The following is a 16074-nucleotide window of genomic DNA, read 5'->3' as shown; positions in this document are numbered from 1 at the left end:
CATGGAGAAAACCTTAGAGCATCCTATCAAGGCAAGGAACACCCTCCCTTCCCCTCCACATTCCCCCCCAGGACCGTCCTAAGTTGGCCCAACGTTGGATACCAAAACTGATGCCAAAAGCTCAGCCTTTCTGCACCGGTGCCAAATGGAATCTTGGAGACAAAGGTTTGGGTGAAGTTTGAAAAGGATAGTTTTATTGTTTTGCCAGGCAAAGGGGGACACAGCAGTCTCCTGCCTTAAAAAACTATGTGTCCCAACCCAGGAGGATTTGATGAGGAGTTTTATAACAATATTTCAAGGGTGGGGTTGCTGATAAGATTAGGATGTGTGCAGGGTCTCAGATTGTCAGGTCTCCTAATCTTGATGAGCTTCTCTGGTCCCTTTAATCTTGCCTCAGGTGGTTTCTTGGCTGTTCCTCCTGTGATTAGCAACAGTTTGAATCCACCCTTTGAAACTCAGGGAAGGTCATGGAGGCTGACGGAAAGGCTCCTTGTGCCCCTACAGCAGCAGTTCCCAACCATTTTGGCCTCAGGGACTGGTTTTGTGGAAGATAATTTTTCCATGACGGAGGTGGGGGGGATGGGAGATGGTTCAAATGGTAATGAAAGCAATGGGGAGCTGCAGATGAAGCTTCACTTGCTTGCCCGCCCCTCACCTCCTGCTGTGTGGCCCGATTCCTAACAGGATGCAGACCTGCAGACCGTACCCATCTATGGCCTGGGGATTCCGGACCCCTGCCCCACAGGGTCTGCTCAGTTTCAATTCTAGAATCAAGTACTCAAGAAAATTGAAGGGTCATTGAGACACACAGGTAGAATTTTTTTTTTTCCTGGTAGTACTATTTCAGCTACAAGGTGGGTTCATAGGTTGCTATAGTTGGTCTGTGAAACCAAAAAACATTTCCAATATGTGATTTACTACTTAAAATGAGCAAAGACATTTTCTAAGTGTTTCAAATTCTAAGTATAAATTTTTCAAACACGTTTTTCTAATTACCTATTTATAATTTGTATAGTAAAATCAATTCTATTTAACAGATTTATTAGAGTGCTTATGAGAAACCAAGGAATTTACAATCCAGCCTGCACAGCAGTCAGAGCAAAGACTTGAGGAGGCCAGTGGCTGGGGAAAGTAATACTAGTCTACTTGTGAATTTGAAGGAACAATTTCAAAAGAATATCTGGGAGACTAGTAGAGGAACAAGTATAGAATCTTGATTGTCCCGAGCCAAGAGTAAATAGTAGTGAGGTTGGGAGAGTAAAATATATTTTACATCTAACTTTATGATGGAGTACTGAAAACATTCTCTATGTAGGAATCAAAAGTGAATTTGTTTTATAAATGCTTCAAAAAATTATGTGTGTGAATCCAGGTGTGAAGGTGCTCTAACTTCTAAGTTACATATGGGACAGAGTTTTCTAGGCATTAAGAGCTACAGGTTTAGGGACCAAGTTCTAGTGTTACTACTTACCAAGCTTATTCAGGTAGGTATCCTCAGAACACCATCTCTAGAAGGCACTGTATGATTAACCATGACAGGAGTAAGGTTGAAAATGAAGGTACAGTCCTGGTTCATCAGAAGTAATTAATAAGCCTTTCTGAGCAAGAAAGCTAGAAGGTAGGATTCAAAGGTAGAATGTAGGAGTTTAGCAATAATATTAGCCCCACAATAGCTATTATTTACTGAATAATACTCTATCTGGTACAGTGCTAAATATAAAGATATTCATACTTTTAGTCAATCTTCAACAATTTTGTAAGACCTATCTCTATTATAATCATGTCCATTTGAGAGTTAAGTAGCTTGCCGTAGTTAGCATGGGCAAGTGGATACACATGAGTGAAGGTCTTTGGACCTCAAAGTTCATACCCTTAATGAAAATACTTTATTGTTTCTCATACAAGGAAGGTATTAAGTTGAACAGTATAAAATTGTCAAACTGGTGTTGCCCTAAAAAGAATGGCAATTTCATACGGTATAAACTAATTAAAGCAGTCTATCAGAACACTCAGTGATGTCTTGAAAGGTTACCTGCACTCTAAGATAATTTATTATGGGTATCTCAGAGTTATCTAGTCTGTCTTACTTCCAGAATGGAATTTTCTTGGATGATAAAAATCTCAGGCTAGCTCAGGCAGGTTCTCACCAGGGAAAGAGAGACACTCGTAATTCATCCAGGAACACTTGGAGTATTGGAAGGGTGTCTACCCCTGGCTGAAATTGCAGCTCTGCTATTGTCCTATCAGGAATTTATTCTGGTTGATTTCTTTGTTATTTACTTCTTTTATTGTAATGTGAATAGATCCTAACTCACTTTTCCACTACATTTTCACTTTGCACTTTTTATGTCTAGTTATGGAACACAAAATTTTACCACCCTGCTCACAAACAAGATTAGTTACTAGCAAGTAAAAAAAGAGATTTCCAGGATAGAGATGATGAGATCTTCTTCTTCGACTGCTAAGGTTATAGGTTTTGATAAGGCTACTGATGAAGTTAAGCAGCATTTAAGCCTTTATTTCCCAAGAGCATAACAGAACCAGAAAGGATGGCAAATTGGTCATCCAATTTAGACAAAGTTGTGATGTAATGGGAAAGTTTATACTGATAATGAAGTCAGAAGACCTGGGTCCTACTGCTCTGTGATTTAGGCTCAGGAAAATTGAGTAATTTACCATGAGTCTCCTCAAAATTAAATTAGGACTGATAGTAATAATATCTCTGTATCAGTAAAGCTATGAGGTTCAATGAAAATGTAAAATGAAGATACATCTTCAACGTGACTGTAGTCTAGATCAACTGATGTCTATTATATATGTAATAAAAGAATAGCACATGTTGAATTTCTTTTAGAATATTTATAACATGCTATGTTTCATTAAAGATTCAAATGTTTTACATTTTTTATAAATTTAAATTGATCTGCCTAGGAAAGATATGTCAAAGAATACAGATTTCCTTAGATAATTTCCTAAATGGATAGTATTTCATTTAAAACAAGCAAACTTAAAGGTAGATAGTTGTTAAACCTCTAAATTCTCATCTTCTGATCTGGTTGTGACTGAAATTCAATCTGTAATAATTTGTGCATATACCTTAAGGGTATATTTTAGTTCACATCTTTGTTAGAAATGCCAGATACCTTCTTCTCATGATAAGCTTCTTTAGGAACTATTTATTGCATTATTTTTTGGTGTGGCTTAAATAAACATCCTTTAAACTCTCTGCCAAATGAACTTTATTTTGTATCACCTGAATTATCTGAGTAACATACTGATTAAGAATGAGTATTGTCTGAATTCAGACTTTCCATCCCAGCCCTAAATTAAATCTGTCCTGTGTACCTAAGGGAAAAACATTTTGGAATAGCTCTACCTTTTCCTATAATTATCTACACAATGTAAAGAAAACAATTTAAACAGAAAATTCATTGCGTGTTTCCAATTCCTCCTGTAAAAATGAGGGTGTAAAAACTGAGTCACCAAGATTAATGAGAATGCAAATTCATTGCAAGAACTACTAAATTGCACCCATTTTATTGTTACAAGTAACATAGTTGACATTAAAAAGTTTACTCCTTTCAGGTTTTCCTGATAGTACAGGTAGATATGTGGTGACCATAATCTGTTTTGTTTTATAGCTATTTATATACTTATCTATTTTCCCTAAAAGATCTGAAAACCTTTGAAAATCACGTTGTGTTTATTTCAATCTAGAGTTCCCAATAGAATATATTTAAGTAATTAATATTTGTGTGAGAAGTATGAATATTCAAACAGCAATGACAATTATTTAATTTATTAATAATTTAAGTAGGTGGGCTTTTATCCAATTAAATATTTACTTTTGTTATTAACAATAAAGGATAATAGAAATTATTTAATAAGAAAATATACACTAATATTGGAAGGTGAACAAATATACTGTTGTATGCTACTGTATTGAATTATTTGCCAAATAGTGCTTCTTAGTTAGTTCTATATTAATTGTAGTTTAGTTCTGCTGACTTGAAATAAAGAGGGAGTAATTTTGAGCAATTTTCAATTCCTGCCTTCTAGTCAATTCCTCAGACTTTCTTTACCAAATTAGTGTGTGGTCCTGGAACCACGTGGGTCTTTCAGTAGATCTGTGTGAACACAATTCTTTTTAAAATAATGCCGAGATATAATTAGTCTCTTTCACTCTCATCCTCTTACTAGTGTATGGTGGAGTTTTCCAGAAGTTACATGATATGTGACAGTGTCATCACTTTGGCTAATAATGGACTGTAATGCTTGTGTATTTTTGTATTTTAAAATGATCAAGAATGTAAAGAGGTCTTCAGAACAAAAGGTATAAAAACCTACTGCTCTAGAAGAAATTTCAATTCAATGAGAAATACTGTAATAGGAGGTTAACTGAACACCTATGTTACTTGACATTTACTTCTTATTTCTGAAGACCGAGATCCTGGTCTTCTAAAATTACAGAAGCTACTTTTGAGAAGGATGCTTTTCCCTGTTTTCCCTTTGTGAAAGCTGTAGCTGAGAGCTGCCAGATGATTTTAATCAAAATAGTGGAGATGCCTGATAAAATTTGTCTGCCGAAAGAGCAATGCACGTGCTAAGGGAAAATTATTTTTCTTATGTTTAGTACAGATTAGAACATTTTTAATTTCAATAGCTCATCTTTTGGTCCCAAACAGATGAAAGACAAATTTATCACCTTGCCAACCCCAAACCAACAGAGTTGCATCACTTACCCCAGCCCTAATATCCTTTTAACCATAGACTGTCATACAGAAATTGAAGTAAAATATTAATTTGTTTTAAAAACAAATCTGGAAACAGCAGTTTCTTTTCCACTATTTAAAATATGTTTCTTCAAGAGAAGGGAACATCATGTCCAAAGCACTGGAGTCCTCATAATGAAAAATTGGAGGAATCACTTTTTTCCATGGTGACAATATCCAGATCTGTATCACTTCATCAAAGAAGTGGGTCCCTTGCCATTAGCCAAACTTGAGTGTTCCAAGTACCATATCATGAAATTTTGACAGAAAAATCACTTCTTAAGAATATCTGAACATACTTGGGTACACTTTCAGGTTTTCAAGTTATATTTATTGACTAATAAACTGGCATTATCTTTTTTCCAAATGGATTGTGAAATTATCAAAGAAAATAAAACCAAACTCACTTTTATTACTAAAGGTCAGAACCTAATTTCTTTTTAATTTATAGCTACCACTCTGCTTTAATTAAAGCTTTTGTAAGTTCTGAGTCTCAAAAGTACTCTGCAGATATAGAATTAATGAACATTTGCTAAAGAATATTGCTTTTTTAAATTATATCATTGATTCAACCCAATGAATGGTAACCAGCACTGTTACTGCGCTTCCTAGATGCCCTTTACTGCCCTGGCGACTGCGAGTGCTGGGAATGATTTGCAGTACACCTTGACCTCTTCAGAGAATTGCCTTAGGGTGATGGTTGTTTTCCTGGGAGGTTACATCTGCCCTTACTAGAGGCCAACATTGATTTGATGGTGCAAAAACCTTGTGCCCTTAAAAATTCCTCTGTGATTTACATCGTACTAAATTCTGAAAGAAGATCAGGTGTGGCTTACAAACATGGTCAGCTCACTAAGTTGGCCAGCTCACTGAGTACCTCTGCCTAAAGTTGCATTAACAATGATACTAACCCACAAATCAGCAGACAATTCCTCGAGCCCTCACAGTGTGTCAGACAGTGTTAGGTGTTGTAATAAACAAAAGACCTCTCCCCTCGTGGAATTTAAATTCTGGGGAGTGAAACAGACAAAAACATAGAGACAAACAAAATAAATACCCATTGTGATGTGACATAAAAGAATCTAACAGGGGACTAAGTTAATAATAGGAAGAGAATTGCTTTAGGTGAGGTAGGCAGCAGGAGCCTTTCTATAAGATGCCCTCCAAAAAAGAGGAAGGGTATATAACACTCAGAGCATAAAGAGCTATTCAGAGAAAAAGAAAAACTCAGAGTGTCTGCTTGTAAGAGTGAAAATTTGCCTTAGTCAGACGTGGAAGGGCTTGCGATCATTGGGTTCATAAGGGATGGATACTTCAGGTCTGAGCTCTGAACAAACACACGCAATGATTGTATTTTAGTGATGATGCTCTGTTTAAAGAAAGAAAGGAAGAATGGAAGAAAGAAAAAGTGCTCACGCCAGCACAGACCAGATCTCCTGCAACAAGAACGAATTAAAACCCACAGAAGATAATACAGACCGGTGAAACATGTAGACTACTCTGTTTGTCACACTCTATTGCACTATGATAAGAAACTATAGCCTATATGATAAATTTATTTAGCCTTTATATATGTATATGTGTCTACATATATATGTACATATAGGTGTGTATATGTATAGTATATGTATATGTATATATCTGATCCACCTGCTTAAAGTTTTTTCTTTCCTTTTTTTTTTTTTTTTTGCTTTTTAAAATAGAATGAGGGATTGATCTTTCTCAGACATTCTTAACCATAGTCATAAATTCCCAAGTTAAGAAGCAGTTTGCCCCTGATTAACATATGAAAGCATACAGGAACTAAATAAGTCTTACTAAGTTAGTACATTTCAATTTTTGGTGCCTAGAGGGGACAAAACCAGGTAAACAGCATCCACTTTTTACAAAATTTCATCCTGAGGCTTAATTCTGTCTTGGAGTATCAATTTTATTCACACACTCTTGCAACCACTGGCATTCATATGTCATATCTTAGGCCAGAAGGGCAATTCCATGAGCTGGCATTGGAAAGAACTTAACTGGGTCTCACAGAACTTTTTCTAAACTTTAATCCCATACACTTAACAAAGGATATAATTAATAGTGATTTCCACAGTAAGAATATAGAATATATTTAAGTAAATTTACCTTCATGAGACGTATAGTGTAGAGATAAAAACTGTACTGGGGAATTTTAATATAACTTGTAGATGGAGGTAGTATGCTCAAATCCAGTCTTTAATGATGCCTCATTCAGCCTAAGTGATATCTCTAAGGTACCTCCACATAGTAAGTTTGTTTGTATCCCTCATAGTTATCTGTGATGATAGTTAACAGATCTGTTTAATTTTGATTGAAAAATGCATAGACTACTCTTTTACATTCTATTCTTATACATTGGTATTTAATAGCTTGAAAATATTAATGCATTTTGCATTTGTATTTTATTCAGTAATTTGGGTGAATTGATGATTTCTGTTTATTGATAGATGAATTTAACCCCTCTTCATTCTAAAGAAGAAGTTAAAGCAGTTGTCATGTACATTTTCCATTACATAGCATTGTTTCCAGCTAGGGTTTGTAAAAGTCACAGATGAATCAGTGTTAACTGTGTTTATTTTACTAATTTAGAATCTTACTCATTAGTTATCCTCCTATTCTTCCCCACCTTCAATTTTAAAGAAATTCTAAAGGCAAAAATGACTGTTGAACAGCTCATGTATTTCAGCAAGTATATAAGAAACGGTAGCTATTTTAGTCTTCTATTCCATTTCAGCGTGGAGATACCAAGACAAATGAACAAAAAGCTTAAAGTACCATAAAGTGCCTATTGTACTAGCAAGTTTACATTTCATGAAGTTCATTATGTGATAGAAGAAAGGAAAATCAAATTAAGTAAACTAATTCATATATCATCTCGCAATCTAGTCATTAAAATTTTTCCTATATATGCCAACTTATTCTTTTTCTATCTTATCTCTTCCTGGTGTTATTGGTGGTTTTCATTGTTCATTAATTGTAACTTTCTAAAGAATTGTTTTGAAAATCTTCTAATTGACAATTTTCATACTTAAGTTTACTGCAAGCTGTAAAAATCTATAAATATCTTCAGGTGGTCACAACCTACCTTGTATTCTTCCAGCTATCATATTTCTTATTTTTAGAGATACCAAAACATTGTGAACAATTATTTGGCCGATTTGACCCCATATTTTCCTTCTTTAATAATCTATCACATATCACCTAGGGGTCCTATCTTTGAGCAGGAGATAATAACTGATGAGAGCTTGGGATGTACTTTCTTGGGAGAAGTTGCATGAGTTTCATATGTAAGAACAGAGAGCAAAGGAATATTGGAGGTCTTAAGAATGTACTGTAGAATAAAAAAACTTAACAGACATTTCACCAGAAGATATAGAGATGATGAGTAAACATATAAAATATACACATAATGTATAATATATATTTAATAAACAAAAGCACTAGGATTTAATAAAATATATTCTTTCATATTGATTTCAACTTATAAATAACTTGATCATGTTAAATCAGTTAGCTAAATTAAAACTATTCCATCTTCTATCATTCAATGACATTAAATGCCCACAGAATTTATAAATATATTCTTTATTTACATCAATACCATTAGCCTGAGACGTATTATTTAATTATGGGTCTTGGGAGAAAAATAGTTAGGCTTTCATAGTAGCCGATCATATTTCAGTAGAGAACTTTTAACCCATGGGATGTTTCAATATGAAAATGCTCAATTTATTTTGAAGTGCCATTACTCACTGAAGTGGCTTTGGTTCCAAAGGGATATTTAATTAATTCCTTATTGCATCTGTGCAAAAGAAATGGCTAACATAAAAATATCAAACCTGCCACCTCTCATCCTATCATTTCAGTTTCATTCCTTAGAAACTCGACTCTTGTTTAGTCAAAGTTTCTTAGTTACACTTAAAGTTGTTGGAGTTAACATTGTGTCTGTTACATGTCCACCTAATATTTTAGCAAGAATTTATGGAAATTTGTTATGTTATAGGTCCAAGCATGTGGAATAAAATGGAATAAAGTTGATGATATTGATAGAGCATGTGAAAGACTTCCACATACAAATTTTGACAAATCACAGATTTGCCTAAGCTTAATATTCTTTAAAACAATGTGCCAGGCAGTAGGCAATTCAGAGACAGGAAGGGATGGAGCCTGGATCAGCCAGGATTCAATCAGAGAAACAGAACCAGTAGGATAAATAAAATGTGTCTGTGAGACAGGGACAGGGAAGGAAGGAGAGGAAGAGGGAGAGGGAGTAAAGAGAAAAAGAAAGAGTGTTTTTGCAATGAATCACTTGTGTGATTGTGGTGGCTAGCTAGGCAAGCCTAAAAGTAAGAATTCTGTAGGAAAGACCATCAGGAAAGGCAGGCTAGGACTCTCGGGAACAGTCTGTGGCTACTATCCACAGGCAATTTCTTCTTCAACAGGGAAACCTCATCTCTGCTCTTAAGGCTTTCAAGTGACTGAATCAGACCTACCCAGATTATCTAAGCTAATCTCTCTTATTTAAAAATCAACCATTTATGGACTTGAATCATATCTATAAAATACCTTCACAAAAACACCTAGATTCATGTTTGAACAACTGGGAACCGCAGCCTGGCCACACTGACACAAACAAAAGACCAATTTGTCCTGTTGAGGAGTCCAGGTCCCACACAGAAGGGGATCCTCTGATCAAGAAGGCAGAACCTAGCCACATTGTGCTTTCATTCTTGTGAACAAGCAGAGGCATGGAAGCATTTGTCTCCCTGTGGGGTAATGCCACATGAATACCTAAAGGAGCTAGGGCTACTGTTACAGATGCGGGCAACAAGGGCTACTTTTTGAACTCACGCTATCTCCTAGTGCTTTCATTTCCAATGCCAACTGTTAAGTGGACCATCACAGCAACCACATTTCAACCAATGTAAAGCAACTAAGGTCCAAGCAAACCTCATTCTGCTAACTCTTTGGTGTTAAGACTTTATAATGGATTGTGATTGGTCTCTTCCTTGAGGGCTGTGGGATGGATTTGACTGAATGGAGCTCATGAAGGACATCTCTTGTGTTAACCATAAAGGCTCACCTTTACTCCAGCTCACCTTCACAGAGGTGTACCTGAAAGCATCTTGCTTCAGCTCTACCAAGAATCTCTTAGTTTCTTTGCCAGTCTTCTCTGATGGAGTGAGGAGAACCCGTTTGGCCCAGGTGCTAGAAATTTGGGGAGGTTAACACCTTTTGGTTCCATCCTTGACCAATGGGGGATGGAAGCCAGTTGGTAAAAGTTTTCCTTTTCCTTATAATGGGCAAACAATTTTAAGGTGCCAATGGATGGAGCCCCTTTTGCCTAATGGGATGATCAACTTTTACCTCATTTCCTGCTTCATGTTCCTCACCTCCCACTCCTGTTCTCTGGGGTCTTGACATAAACCAGAGAAGCAGGAAATGAGATTAAACAATCTGACCATGTGCTACACACTGTATGCTTTCCGTGGGAGAAAAAAATTATAAACCAAGGAAACATCTCTCTAGGAATGAAGAGCAAAATATCAACATTAAAGAATTTTATTTTTGATAAAATATTTTTCCACTAATTTACTTATAAGAACCCACCATTTGAACAGCCACCGTAATTCACAAGCAACAGTTAACTAATGTTGATATATTCTAAATATCTTATTTGTAGGCAAAGAGGCAAGTGCCTAGTTCCTAGAGTCAGTACCTGGAAAGGTTAGAAGCTTTACAACAGTTTAGCAGCATCACAGCATAGAAATTTAATCAAATTTACCTCCATTTGTGTACATGCAAACCACCATTCAACAGAAAACTTTTGTTTTTTTGTCAGTTATTACAAAAAAAGTCATGTTTATTTTTGCCAAAATTTAGAATATGTTTAAAATAACACAATCTTATAATAAAGTCTGCTGCTTTTGAAGTCTCTTATCCAATGAGAAGCATATTTTTCATTGGTTTCAGAGAACAGTATTTTACTGCCTGTGGGGGGAAAAAAATCTCAGGCATAATATAGCATTTTCCAAAATCAAATTACATTAGTATTTCTCAAAAAGTATTCCTTCATCAAAGTGAAAATTAGTTCAGTATATTTGCTTTAACTTGTTTTAAAACTGTTTTGAAACCTATGTTATTTCCAACATTTTCTAGGGTAATGTCTACAGATGACAATAGCTCATTTGGGACAGTTCATGTACCATCAAATGTTGCCTTGAAATTTTCTTCATCTGGGGCACTGTAGAAAAGACTGTCCCTCAGGATATCTCACACTGCTCTGAAAGACAAAACACCCTGTTTTGTGAGATTTAAATTCATGCATTTTTATTACTTCTCTTTCATCTGTCTGCCTCACTCCTAGCAGAAAGTTTAAGATGAGGTAGCCTGCAGACTATAAGCACCATGGAAGGGGAAAGAAAAAAAAGATAGCGAACATATGAAATAGCATTTTATATGTTTTCTAATTCAGGAATTGTATTCTATTCTTGAAATTCATCCAATTGGATTAGATTTCCTTTTATGAGTCTAAACCCTGACATCTAGACCAGGGGTAAGCATATAATTGTAGGATCTTTCTATTTCAGTGGAGGAAGGAAACTGCTCAGCCAGATGGACGTCAGTTGTGCCGGAATTGTTGCTGAAAAGCTGCTCACCTCAAGTGGGAAGGAAAATGTGCTGGTTGCTAAGTTACTGATAGGCTTTGCCCTTCCTCTGCTTAATGGGCAGTCACTGGGTCAAGGCACAAATGATGACGTAAAAGCTGACTGTTCCTTGTTGATTGAATGGTGACATAGGAAGTGGCTAAGTGTTTCCTCTAAATCAGCTATTACCCCTTGCTATTCTCTAACCTTCACTCCTGGGGTGAAGGGTGGGAACACAGACACTCCCTGGTGTGACGGGAGCCTGGAGATGGAGGGGCTGGAAGATTTACTAATGGTAAAATGAGCAAATATGAACAATACATTTAGATATTAAAACTATAAAAGTAATATAAAAATAGTAAATTTTTCAATGTTTAAAAGAACATGTAGTGAAAATGTTGGGAGCCAGGAGAGTCTATACCAAATATGCTGGTGTTGACGACTCCTCCTTGTCCATGTAATTTTTCCTAATGGTAAAAGATTGGGCAGACTTATCCTTGGGCTTTTGGTCAAATTTAATTGCCACCTCCCCCTGGGATTAACAAGGTTATCCTCAGAAATTAATAGGCACAGCCTCAAGGCCCAGGATATGCAGCCTCCTGTGGTTAATTTCAACGTGTGTGACTTTCATTGCTTGTCTCTGGCCCACTCACACATGGCAGCATGTTCTAGTGCTTAAACTCTGGAAGCCACTGCTATCAAAGTTCTAGACTTTGCCCTCACAATTATTAGCCCTGTTTTACCTTCAGGTTTTTAATGATGATTTTAAAAGTTCTGGTTGGAGGAAGATTTAAGATGTTCCTTTTGCAGCTGAGCGAGAGAGAGGGAAAAAGTATCTGCAATTTGGGGGTTCCTACTGTGTTCACATTTTATGCTAAAAGCTGGACCTACAGGCAGGGACAAAGGAAATGCATAGCTGCTACTATAGTGTTTATAGTCACACAAAATCTGAAACTAGACTCAGATTAGGGTCCCCAAACTAATGTTATCATTGGGATTACATTTAATAAAAGTTGGGGAAAGGTCATTGTTAAGGTATCCGGAGTGTGAGATGCATTGAGCGCTGGGGTGGAAACAGTGCTTTCACTTTTTTATTCCGTGAGAGAGTTGTCCATTGAAATTTACAAATTGCTTGTACTGGAGAAGACATTGTTATCATGCAGTAGCTTTCTTACAGCTGTTTTAGAAAAGTTACTCAAATGGTCATTATAAGACCATTCGTTATAAGACAAATATCTTTATAAATTCCTAAAAATAGATGAAAAGGCATTTATTAAGGGCTGGACTTAGTGCAGGTGAAGTTGTGTTATCTTCACATCCCTTTACATGCGGACCTTAAATGTTTCTGTTTCAGGATTTTCAAAGTTGTATATGTCTCAAGCAGTCATCTGGGACTTAATGGGTTGGGTTTCCTTGACTTTGTGGTGTATAGTTATTGAAGCTTATGAAGATGACTAGTGTAGTTCTGACCTAGACCAAGTAGAAGGGAAGACCAATAAAACCGCTGAGTCCTAACGCAAACTCCACCCCACCCCCCCACCCCCCCACACACAGACACACACCACACCCCACACTGCAAGAGGGAAGAATGGGAAAGGAACAGTGGGTTACTGCCTGTACCGTTATAAGTCAGAGGCAGATTGTTTTGGGCAACAAATAATGCAGATTTTTAAAGGTCTCCTATTCAGTCATTCTAGCATTCTGGGGGTATTTTGTGTGTATATAGGGGTAAGACAGAAACAACATTATTGGTAAATTAGTGGTGCCAGCCTTTTATTCCCATTTCCTGGGTGTAGTTACCTCTGGTTATACCCATCCCAACCGTTCCCCGCTCTTATAATGCGTCATATCATATTATGAGGACTATGTAATGAACACCTACTATATAGAAATGCATACACACACAGAGATAGTTTAGGCATTGGTAATAGTGACAGATTTGTTCTTTGTCTTCATATTCTAATAACTGAGTTTGACAGTGACTAATAAATAATAATTGTGTGGTTAAAAAGTCCAATGTTGTTAAGTACTCTGAAGAAAGATAAAGTAGGGTAACTACAGGTGATGGGTGTATCAGTTAGATAGATGGCCCGGGAAGTCCTCTTTGAGGAAGAGGCATTTCAAAAGAAAGCTGAATGAATGCAAGAGGAGCTTCCATTTGAATGTCTCAGTGAAAATTACACCAGGGAAAGACCTGTTCAAGAAAGAGAGAGGAATCCAGCTAGAATATAGTAAGCAGAGGAGATGGTGGCTAGAAATGAGATCAGAGGTGTAGCCACGGGTTAGATGATGGAGAACCTGTATAAATGTTTTGTATTTTCTTCCTAATATTATGGGAAGCCAATTAAGAATTATATCCCTGGAAGTGAAACCATCTGATTTGTATTTTAGGAGAATGCTGGCTACTATATAAATAGTCCTAGAGGGACAAGAATTGAAGCAGGAAGCCCAGTTAGAATGCTATGTCAGCAGCTGAGGTAAGATATGGTCTTAGTTTAGACTGGGATAATAATAGTGGAAATAGAAGTGGTTGGATTCTGGACTTACTTTGAAGATAGAGATTACAGGATTTTTGATGAGTTCATGCAAGCAGTATAAAAAGAGCCTCAGGCTCCTTTGGTTATCCAGGTATTACCTTGCTTTGTGGCAGAAGAGGGGACTTGGAAATTGCTTGTATTTTAGGTTCCAGATTGCTGGCCGTGAATGACCGATCCAACCCTGATTCTATTTGACATCATTGTGAAATGCTGGCCTTCACTGTGGTTGAGTAGTTGCATAAAATGAATGAGTGGTCCCCCGTGGAGGGTGGAGTACATAAATCATAATTGAAAAAAGGGTATAGTGAAATTATGTGGTAGCCAAAAAGGGGACAATGGCAGAAATAGTTCTGTCCAATAGCTATTTTCTTTTCTCTAGTAGTAGTAAATTACTTATTCTTAGCTTGGCCCTTGACCACACAGAATAAAGGCCAGAATTCCTCACTTCTCTTGCAAATAAGTTATGGGCAGTTGAATGTGAGCAGAATTGATATGTGCAACTTTAGTACCATATCCTTGAAGTGTGGGAGACTTTGTTCTTTATTTCCTACTTCGTCCATCCTGTTGCTAGAGATGTGGACTTGAATTTAAGTAATCTTGGACTGTGTGGCAAGAGCATCATTTTAAGATTAAACAAACAAACAGAAAAGAATTCATCTAAGATGAATATACATCTTCGGGATACACAGCAGAGGCAGCAGGTATGGCCCACAGCTACTATATTTCTGGGTTTCAACAGGAACTCTGTGATTTTACTTCTGTGACTTGTGCAAACAAGAAAAAGACTCCTGAACAGGCTTAGCATACATTCCAATCTCTTGTCTGTAATACAGTAGTAACTAGTACTGATTCTTTGCAATGAATAAGCATCCCTAGAGTCCTTGGACTTGAGGTTAAAGGAAAAAAATATTATGTTTCTTGAGATTAGCAAAGTGGGTGTTCTAAAGTGTTTTACATTAAATATTAGAAACTATTACTTTATTATGTATCAGAACTTAGTACAACAGGACCCAACAATTACTTTTTTTGTATTGAGACTTTGCACCTAAGATTTTGAACTTGAGTTAAAGTTGCTTTTTAGGCTATAAAAAGAGCCAGTCAACATTAGATTCCTGATTGATTAAAAAGAAGAGACTATTTCAAAGTATTCATTGTGCTTGTGGAGGACAGTTGACAGCCAAAATCAACAAAGAAAATTGGAGGAAAGTTGTCAATAGGACTATAGACAAGTCAGGAATATCCTTAAGGGAGTTCTAACCACCAAATGGAATAAAAATAAGTAGACACAGCATGGTTTTTTAGGAGGGTTATGTAGCAGGAAAACACAAGAGGGGAGATATACCTACAGAGAGACACTTTATGTAAAAGGGTTGGGAGTTGGATATGCTCTATGGAAATGCTATTTATAGCCATCACAGTCAGACCTAGACTAGGTAAAGATAAAAAAGCTTATCTAAGATATTTATGTGATCATATCAAATCCATCAATTAACCTTAGCTCATAAGAGGTTATTGCTATCAGAAGAAAGTGGGCTAAGATTGGCAGTAATTATCATTACTCCATTACTCTTATTTCATATAGAAGTTCTCTATAAAGGGTGGTATTTTAAGTTTACTCACAAAATGCATTTATTTAAAATGAATTATAGATTACTTTGTTGAGGTCTTCTTTTAAACATTAAGATGTGTTTCTAAGGGTCACATGGAAAAAGACAGAGAAGAAAAACTCAGAGCTGTAGTATTTCTGTATTTTAATTTGCATTTCAGAAGATAGAGCTAGAATTCAGATTCTAGTTAGATGAGCCTCTTTCCCTTAGGCATTTCAGTCTCAATTTACTTGCTGTATTTGTATCATAATAAAAATTAGAAAATTGATCTAATTTAAATTAAAAATATCTACTGCTTCTGCTATGTAATCACCAAATTGCCAGTTTAATAATTTCACAAGGACACACATTAAATATTTACTATATTTATGGAACTATGCTGAGAACTTTAATGAATAATATAACAATTCTTAAAATCACTCTATGAAGTAAGTGATATCACTCGTCCATTATACACATCACAAAATTAAAGAGAGAGCTGAGATTT

The sequence above is a fragment of the Hippopotamus amphibius genome, chromosome 10, assembly GCF_030028045.1.
Source record: "Hippopotamus amphibius kiboko isolate mHipAmp2 chromosome 10, mHipAmp2.hap2, whole genome shotgun sequence".
Lineage (NCBI taxonomy): Eukaryota > Metazoa > Chordata > Mammalia > Artiodactyla > Hippopotamidae > Hippopotamus > Hippopotamus amphibius.
This window is presented reverse-complemented; position numbering follows the sequence as displayed.